At 43.2% G+C, this 9144-nt stretch overlaps 1 non-coding gene across 1 annotated transcript; it reads left to right on the top strand.

Annotated features, from left to right (window-relative positions):
• Nucleotides 1-2270: 2270 nt before the first annotated feature.
• On the top strand, nt 2271-2377 carry LOC145071907 (small nucleolar RNA R71). The gene has a single exon (XR_013690869.1). It is a non-coding gene; the product is annotated as a small nucleolar RNA R71 (small nucleolar RNA).
• Nucleotides 2378-9144: the final 6767 nt, after the last annotated feature.

Here is a 9144-nt window from a genome sequence, read left to right as displayed (position 1 = left end):
ATTACCACTTAATTCTGGGACCCTACACTTAATGTTTTTTTTACCATTAATAAAATTACTTAGATGATGAGATGATTGATTTTCCTAAAACTAAAAGTAAAAAAATAAATCAAATCGGGCTCGAGTTGACTCCCGAGAAGCGCTTCTTTTTCATGGAGTCGTGAGCCAGACTCCATGCCTCCTTACGTTGAGTTTTCTGAAGAGTCCATCACCAACTGAACTTTCTGCTCCTTCCATCACCTTTTGTACGCTTGAACTAGCCTAATGTATGCTTTTTTCGAATTCTCCTTTTTAGTTTTTTTCTCATCTACTTTGAGATTGCGTTTAACCCCTTTATTTTCCAATTTTCTTCATTCTTTTTAAGCTCCATGGAAACCTTCTTTTCTTCAACAACCGGATCTGTCTCCTTAGAAGTAACCTCATCATCATCACTTGACACCAAGTCTTCACTTCCGTCACTCACCAGAGATGTTGGATTTTTATAAGCAAATACTTCAAAAACAAGTGGAACGGATGCTCTTGGTTTGGTGCGTTTGACTTGTTGAATTGTCTTAATTTCTTCTTCCATTAACTTCTATAATTCTCCAAGTTCATCCTCTTCATCAATGTTGAAAACCTCGCCTTGAACATCACTTCCTTGGAACCTATCTTGGACTCCACAAGTTTCTTCTTCATCTCCAACCCTCAAGGTAAGCTTGGATTTGCGAATATCAAACAAAGCTCTAGCAATATTTAGTAATGGGCGACCAAGAATGATTGGGGCATTGACATCTTCCTTCATGTCCATAACCACAAAATCAACTGGGAAAACAAAATTCCCATTTTTTACCAGGATGTCTTCTATAATGCCTTTGGGATGTGTCACTGAACGATTGGCCATGTGAATGGTCATTCTTATAGCCTTCGTTTTCTGAATATTCAGCTTCTGGTAAATGAATAAGGCATCAAATTTATGCTAGCCCTTGAATCCGCTAAAGCATAAGTCTTCAGAATATTCACAAACTCACATGGAAGAGTGAGGCATACAGGATCTCCCATCTTCTTAGGTAACTCTCCCAATACGAATCTTGAGCTCTGTTCACTTAGAATAACCTTGGAATTTTTCTTCAACTGCTGACGAGTGTCTATCAAATCTTGTAGAAACTTCGCGTACTTGGGAATACTAGATAATGACTCGATAAAAGGAGTATTAATTGGAATCCCTTTTACTTGCTTCATGAACTCCAGATGCTCCGGCTCCAGTGGATGGATATTAGCTCGGGAAAGGAACGGTAAAGGTGGATGATAAGTTGGATCAATTTCTGCAGTTTTCTATTGAGATCGGGACCACAATGAGAGCATAGAAGACTCACGTTGTGAACTCGGTGTTTCAGTAGCATTTTTATTTTCGAGCTTCAACTTCTTTGGCTTCGGTTTGGGCTTCTTTGGCTCCACTTCTAAGGCTTCTAGGAACTCAGAAATAGCCTCTTCTTCAGTATCGATCACCATGACATGGGATTGAGTCTTCTTTTTGGGAAATTTTGGAGAAAATTTTTCGTTAACCAAAGTTGTTAGTTGACCAAGTTGGGCTTCAAGATTGTGTATCGATGCTTGATGATTTCTTAAAGATGTTTTCTAGTCAATCATCATTTCCTGATGCTCTTTCATCATTGATTGTTGTTCTTTTATCATTATTCTTTGATCCTTAAGTGTTGCATCAATATCATCATGCCTTTTCTTAGAAGCTTCCATAAAACGAACTAGCATGTTTTCCAAGTCAACTTTCATCTCAGCTGGTGGTTGCTCTTTTTGGTAGAAGCCTCGGCCTGTCGGCCTATATTTCTCCTCCTTCTCCTTCTTGTATTCATCATATGGCAGCCACTCTTTCTTTGGTTTTCTACAGTCTTCATAGTATTTATCTCGATAAGAAAACTTGAGCTCTTTTATTCCAATATTCATCCAAGTTGCAATCCTTAGTCAAGTGTTGACCATTGCACCTTTCACAACCAACTCTTATAGCATGTATTGACTGGTCCATCTTCGTCATCCTCCTATCCATAGTGTTGAGCATGGCTAGCATAGCAGCCATGTCTTCAGAACTTCCTCCCCTAATTCCTTTAATGCCTTCATGCCTTGGATTGTGGTAATCACGAGAATGCTTAGCGAACTCTTCAATTAGCACCTTGATCTCATTTGGATTTTTCTTTGTAAGTGGTCCTTGGTAATCAAGGAGTTTTCTTATCATGACATTGACCCCATCATAGAATATGGATACTTCTTGTTAAATGTTAAGGTCATGTTGAGGACAATTACTTAACAAACCTTTGTAGCGTTCCCATGCCTCTTAAAGTGACTCACCCGGATTTTGATCAAAATTGGCTATTGCCTTCTTGAGTTTAGCTATCTTGGAAGGCGAGAAGAATTGTTATAGAAATTAATCATGCATTTGTGCCCAAGTAGTGATTGCACCAGGTGCTAGTGCCTTCATTCAGTCTTTTGCAGCTCCTTTAAAAGTGACTGGTAGCATCCTCAGTAAAGCTGTCTCTCTAGGAACATTAGGGGCATTGAAATAATCTGCAATGTCATTGACCTTATCTAGATGCTTAACAACATCCTCATGATCCTTCCCATAAAATGGAACATCCTTAAGTGCAGTAAGGATGTTTTCTTTCAGCTCGAATGTGGAAGTGGCAGGAATTTCAGGTTGTACTAACCCCTGACCAAAATCATCTCTAATTCACTTCTTGTAAGCTCCCATAGACATATTCTCAATGTTTGCCACCTCGTTTTCTGGCTCGTCTTCGGATTCACTTCTATGTAGTTCGAATTCTGGGTCAGATTCGTACTCGGATTCTTGTGGGTTAGATTTTTTTATCAAAGCTTTCAACCTTTGATGATGTACTAGATTCTCCCACTTTCGTTCCTAAATTCTTTCCAAAAACTAACTTTAGATATTTAAAAAGTGATTTCTTTGGTGTTTGGTTCACTCCTGTGTTCTTATCCGTCTTCTTGTGAAGAGCCGACTCTGGATCTTCAAGTGGTGGCACCAAAGGTGTGTTAGAGCCTTTGGTCATGAACTTTAGCAAAATAAACAAAAATAAAAACGCAAAACTGAACTAAAATTAACTAAAATTTGCCTACTGACTGGTCACCACGACGTAGTAAAGAGTACCACCTCGTGTTGTCGCAGAAAATTTAACAGAAAAGAAAAACAAAGAAAAACGAAAAATACTGTACTCACGTCGTGAGTCTAGTACTGAAACAAAAATCTAGGCTGAAAAATTAACTTTTTGCAGGTTTTATCCCACAAAAAGGATCGATTAATTTAAAGAAAATAAATCAACAATTAAATAAGCCGTTCCTTGGCAACGGCGCAAAAAAAACTTGATGTGCACAAAACTACCTACTAGTTTTAAATTTATAACCTAACTTAACTAACTAAAATGCACCTAGGCAGTGTACCTAGTCGAATTATTGAATAGTTTGGGTAAGTCGGATGTCGATTATAGGGAATGGTTTAAAATAATTAATCTACCTACTATTAAATTAACCTAATTTCTAACAAAGGAAACGGTTTTTATCTATTTTTGCAAGTTTAGAAGAACTTAAATCTTTAACACAAATTCAATCAATAAACACAACACTTCTATTAGTTCGAATCCACTTTCCCTCAATGGTTTATAAATTAGTTATGATAATTACTGTTGGATACCAATTAAGACAGTATTAGTAATTCAGTTGTAAATTTACTAACATTAATTAATTCATGTAGATCTATGTATGGTCACACAATATTTAACACATAATTAATTATTAAATAGAATTGGAGCCATGTAAGATTGATTTGAAAAACACACTTATTGTAACGACCCAAAAATCACAACTAAAAATTTCTTTAAAAACATTACTAAAATCATATTTATAAAAACTGTATCATAAGTCATAACATAATTTCTCGAGTATTAATTCAAAACATAATATCATTATCAGAGTCAAACATTCCCAGGCTAACTGACTATGGTGTGTGCACTGTCATCTTCCCGAGCTCCTCTTTTGAAAACTGAGTGCCTGAAACCAAAATTGAAAACCGTAAGCACGAAGCTTAGTGAGCTCCCCCAATCTACCACATACCATACAATAACATATAAAGCACATACTGGGCCTTGCCCACTGCATCGGACCGAAGTCCGGAAACTGACTGGGACCTTGTCCCCTGCATCGGACCGAAGTCCGGACTAACTGGGGCCTTGCCCCCTGCATCGGACCGAAGTTCGGAAACGGACTGCGACCTTGTCCCCTGCATCGGACTGAAGTCCGGACTAACTGGGGCCTTGCCCCCTGCATCGGACCGAAGTCCGAAAACTGACTGGGACCTTGTCCCCTGCATCGGACCGAAGTCCGGACTAACTGGGGCCTTGCCCCCTGCATCGGACCGAAGTCCGGAAACTGACTGAATAAAGCATAACATAAACGTATCAACTAGCATGAACACACATATACTGCATCGGGCCGTAGCCCGGAACACGTAACACATAAATCCTGTCTGAGCCACGAAGGCATCAAACATACTAACTACTGCATCGAACCGAAGTCCGGAGACTATTGCTAGCTACTCGGGCCGACATTGTGGCCGTAGATCCGTTCCTACTTGAAAGGAAACTCACCTGTACTGATGGAACTCGCTGATGATCCCACTAGCTGCTGCTCGACCACTCACTGAACTCCTGCTCCACTAGCTCCCCGAGCTATCAATATCAATGCAACACTTAAACTAACTGACCCCCGAAAGACAACCAAATCAACTATGGCCAAAGTCAACGTCCTGGTCAAAGTCAACCTTCCAGGTCAACCCTACTCGCCGAGTCCACCTACTGACTCGCCGAGTTCATATGCTCAGGGTCCTTCTATTCGCGACTCGACTCGCCGAGTCAGTCCATGACTCGCCGATTCCAACGATTACCGAGTCTTGTCCTGTCCAACTCGCTGAGTCTCCACCCGACTCACTGATTCGAGTCTCAACTCGAAGGGTTTGGGGTTTCGCGACCTGACTCGCTGAGTCCACGAATAGACTCGCCGAGCCCTAGACAATCTTCAACCAACTCGTCGAGTTGTTCTTCCAACTCGCCGAGTTCCTGCCCAACTTCATCCGACTCGACGAGTTGTTCATCCCACTCGTCGAGTTCCTCCTTATCTTCATGCTACTCGCCGAGTCCACTCGAAGGACTCGCTGAGTCCATTCAGATCTACATACATGCAGAGGAATTTTGAGTCATGCATGGACTCCAAACTGTAGATCCACTCTTCTAAAGTCTATTCCTTACGTAAAGTAGCAAACTTTACGTGTGGCTAAGGAGATCTAGGCTCAAAACACTATAAACTAGGGTTTAAGACAAAGGGGCTTAACAATCAACCCAAAAACTGATGCTTTATGATTCTTTAGGCCAAGATACACTTAGATCTGAAGTAGCAACTTCAGATCTGAGCTTCTAACTCGAAATGGTTCTTAAACTTGCCCTAAAAGCTCCAAATCTCAAGATAAAGGTTAATGTAAATGCAAAAGAGTGAAGGTAGCGGCTCATTACCTTCAAATGCTCTGGAAACTCCCACAAACTATGGGTCTACTGAAAATCCTTGAATCCCCAATGGGTGCCTTCTTCCTTCTTCCTTCAAATCACCCAAAATGGAAAGAAAGCTTGAATGAGCAACAATGGAGGCTTAGGGTTTCTGGTTCTGGACTATAGGGCCGCAAATGAGCCCTAGGTAAGAGAATAAGATGCTTAAATAGGGTACCAAGTCCCGAAATTAGGGTTTCCCAACCCAAACCAGACTCGCCGAGTCCACTTGCTAACTCGCCGAGTCGGTCACTTACTTTACACCCGGATCCCGCTCTGACTCGCCGAGTTCCTCCCTGGACACGACGAGTCAACCCTCTTTAACTTAGGGTTTTTCCGTTCCTTTCTTGACCTTTCTGTTTTCGGGTGTTACAACTCTCTCCCACTTAAACTAAAGTTCGTCCTCGAAGTTCTCTATGATCACCTGACCTGCAATCCGCCTCAAAACCCTGCCTGGTGACTTTAACCCTTTTGTCCATCACTCCGGCCACTCACAGTGCTGGTCACTACTGATGGTACATACTGAATTCTTCTCTTTTCCATAATTTCCTTAACGTTACTTCCTCCGAATGAAAATTTTGTTACCCCTCATCCGCCTACCGGATGCATTGAGACCACCCTGGTCCAACTAATCTGCCGATATCTTAGTTACCGGACTACCACCGGTCCCTACACCCCACCACAACCTACTCGTTGCTTCCAGCGACTTCTGAAGATACTTCGACTATCTTTAACTGTTCTATCCACTCTGCTACTCATATTGAAACTACCCGAAACATTAAACTGCCTACAATACTGAACTGCTTGGAACATTGAACTACCTGAAACACTGAACTGGCTGAAGCACTAAACTAGCTGAATCACTGAACTAGCTATATGGCTGCTTCCCACAACATCTCAAGACCTTCCTGGTCTCCAATCATTCGTCGGTTATCTGCAACATCGAGTTCCAACTCAACTGTGGAGTCAAAGGACTCCTCACTTAGTCGCTCCTACGACTTCTGAATGAAATCTTTCTCTGGAACTAGTTTCCATTAGTTATCTTGTCACTGTGGCTCTAATAACCTTCCGATCCACCGATCAGGTCCAAGCATCGCATCCTGACATCATCAATTACACGACTAACAACATGATGGCTCCCAGACTGACGGTAACCCTTAACATACCCGGACCCCAACGGTCCATTGCTACTCTGATCTCATAACTGAGGTGACGATCTACTGACAAATTGCCGACTTAACAATAACTGAAACACTTGGGAAATCCGAAATCTAACCCGTGGATTCCCATATCCTCACTAATGCACCCGAACGGGTGGGTACTACTGCTTCCCCCTACCCAACAACGCGCTCATGCTGCCTACCAACCTGGTAAAGGCCATGGCTACGCCCGCGGACTTACAACTCTCTAATACTATCTGGCTGCTAGTGAATGCTACGGATACCCCCACAGACTTACAACACTTTACTATTATCTAACTGCTAGTGAATGCTATGGCTACCCCCACAGACTTACAACAATCTACTACTATCTAACTGCTAGTGAATGCTACGGCTACCCCCGCAGACTTACAACACTCTACTATTATCTAACTGCTAGTGAATGCTACGGCTACCCCCGCAGACTTACAACACTCTACTACTATTTAACTGCTAGTGAATGCTACGGCTACCCCCGCATACTTACAACACTCTACTACTATCTGAGGACATCCTAACTATCCCTAGTCCTGCTAGTGATTCCTCATTCTGATTTCTCAAAACCAGCCCTCAGACATCGAATGCTACATCAACCTCGACATCTTATATCCTTGATACACTTGGCGGTCCATCGAGGAATTCTTCGGCTTGGTTCCCAAACCAACCGTCTACTAATCCGGATACATGAAACTATCGTTGGGAAGTTTCCAAACCCCCCAACTCCAGAACCCACACAACCCTGCATGCCATCTCTGCCACTGACTACTAACACGAAAGCATCTCTCGCTAACCGTTCTCAGGATCCTCATTCCGACTCACTAGGGTCCTACAGGCGGTCCTCCAACCCTGAATTCCCAACCAGTTACTAACCATTTCAATCACAAGAACTCATTGTTGGGAAGTTCCTCAAACTCCCAACTCTGAACTCCTCAATCCATCAATCGCTGCACTACTATCCTTTCCTCTCAGAGGTCGTGTACTCATTCTGGAACTGCGTGCTCTTACCCTTGTATACTCGGAGGGTTCTCCCCCACTTGGATTCGGCTAACTCCTGACTGTTCACTGGTCGAAAGGATTCCCAACATTCCTTCCATTAAAAGGGCGATATGTTGTCCGCCAACGTTTACCTCCGTCGGCGCTCCAACTAACTCCTACCAGATCCGCACCCTTCTTACTATCTAATTGATCACCCTTCGATCCTTAACTGCATTTGCTTTAGGGACTACATCCCGAGAACCTGCGTTTGGGGTGCACATCCCCAACCCACTTCCTTACTGACCGCTAGCTACTCCACTAAAAACTCTGGGTTATCACTACTGAAAATATAACTGATCATTACCCGACTAATGCCTTCCGCAAGTAGTAAGGCACTACTGCATCTTACACATACATGCTATAGTTACTGTATCTGAAGTAACCTGATCTAAAGGGGATGACCTCCAATTCACCATTCTAATTCCAAGGTATGCAGATGGCATAAAACTCAGTCACAAGCAGGTCATATAATACCCCAACACTTAAGCTTATTGATAACAATGCAGCAACATAACAATAATATCACAAATAATAGTTGACAGGAAGGTAAAAGATACATACCTCCATCACTCAGTGCTGCTCGAATCCTTGCTGAAATCAACCGGAAAACTCGGCTCCGAGCCGTGGGCGCCCTTGCCCGGCCCTGATGTCCGTTGGTGGCTCTCGAAGTCCCAGGGGCAGGAGTTGGCACCTGCCCTGCTGTATACAAACTCGGACAGTGGGCCTTCTTGTGGCCCCTCTGACTGCAATGGAAACATATCGGATCAAGTCCCTGAGCGATGGTAACAACACAGTCTCTGCTAAAATGACCAATCTGGCCGCACTTGAAACATCCAGCATCGCCACCACTTCTACGCCTGCACACACCCATGTGTGTCCTTCCGCACTTCCCGCATCGATTGCGGCTCTGATAGTCCCTCGTCCTCAAATCCGAACCCTTGGGCCTCTTACCCGAACCTGTGGCTACCTGAGTCTCATCCGTTTTCCTCTTCCTTTCTGATTCCCTGCCCGCCCCTCGCTCCTGCGTTACCTTGTCGACACCGCCCATCGACTGAACAACAGCTGTCTGATCCTGGAGCTTCACAATCAACCTATCAGTGATCCTCACAACCATGTCGGGAAGATCCTCGCGAATGGCTCGCGAAACCTCCTCAACTATCCAATCATGCAGAGGTCTCTCTTAGAGACAAGATGCCCCACTCACTCCTATTCGCTGATGGAAAAAACTAGAAATAGGATCTCCCTCCCCGATGGATCCCTGAAATCCATAAGAATCGGGATCTAGACGAGCCCCAATCTGTCCTGAAACTATCCCGACC

The sequence above is a fragment of the Lactuca serriola genome, chromosome 8 (genome assembly GCF_051521515.1).
Source record: "Lactuca serriola cultivar US96UC23 chromosome 8, Lser_US96UC23_V15, whole genome shotgun sequence".
Classification (NCBI taxonomy): domain Eukaryota; kingdom Viridiplantae; phylum Streptophyta; class Magnoliopsida; order Asterales; family Asteraceae; genus Lactuca; species Lactuca serriola.
Note: the sequence above shows the minus strand (reverse complement) of the source record. Positions and strands in the feature narration are given on the sequence as shown.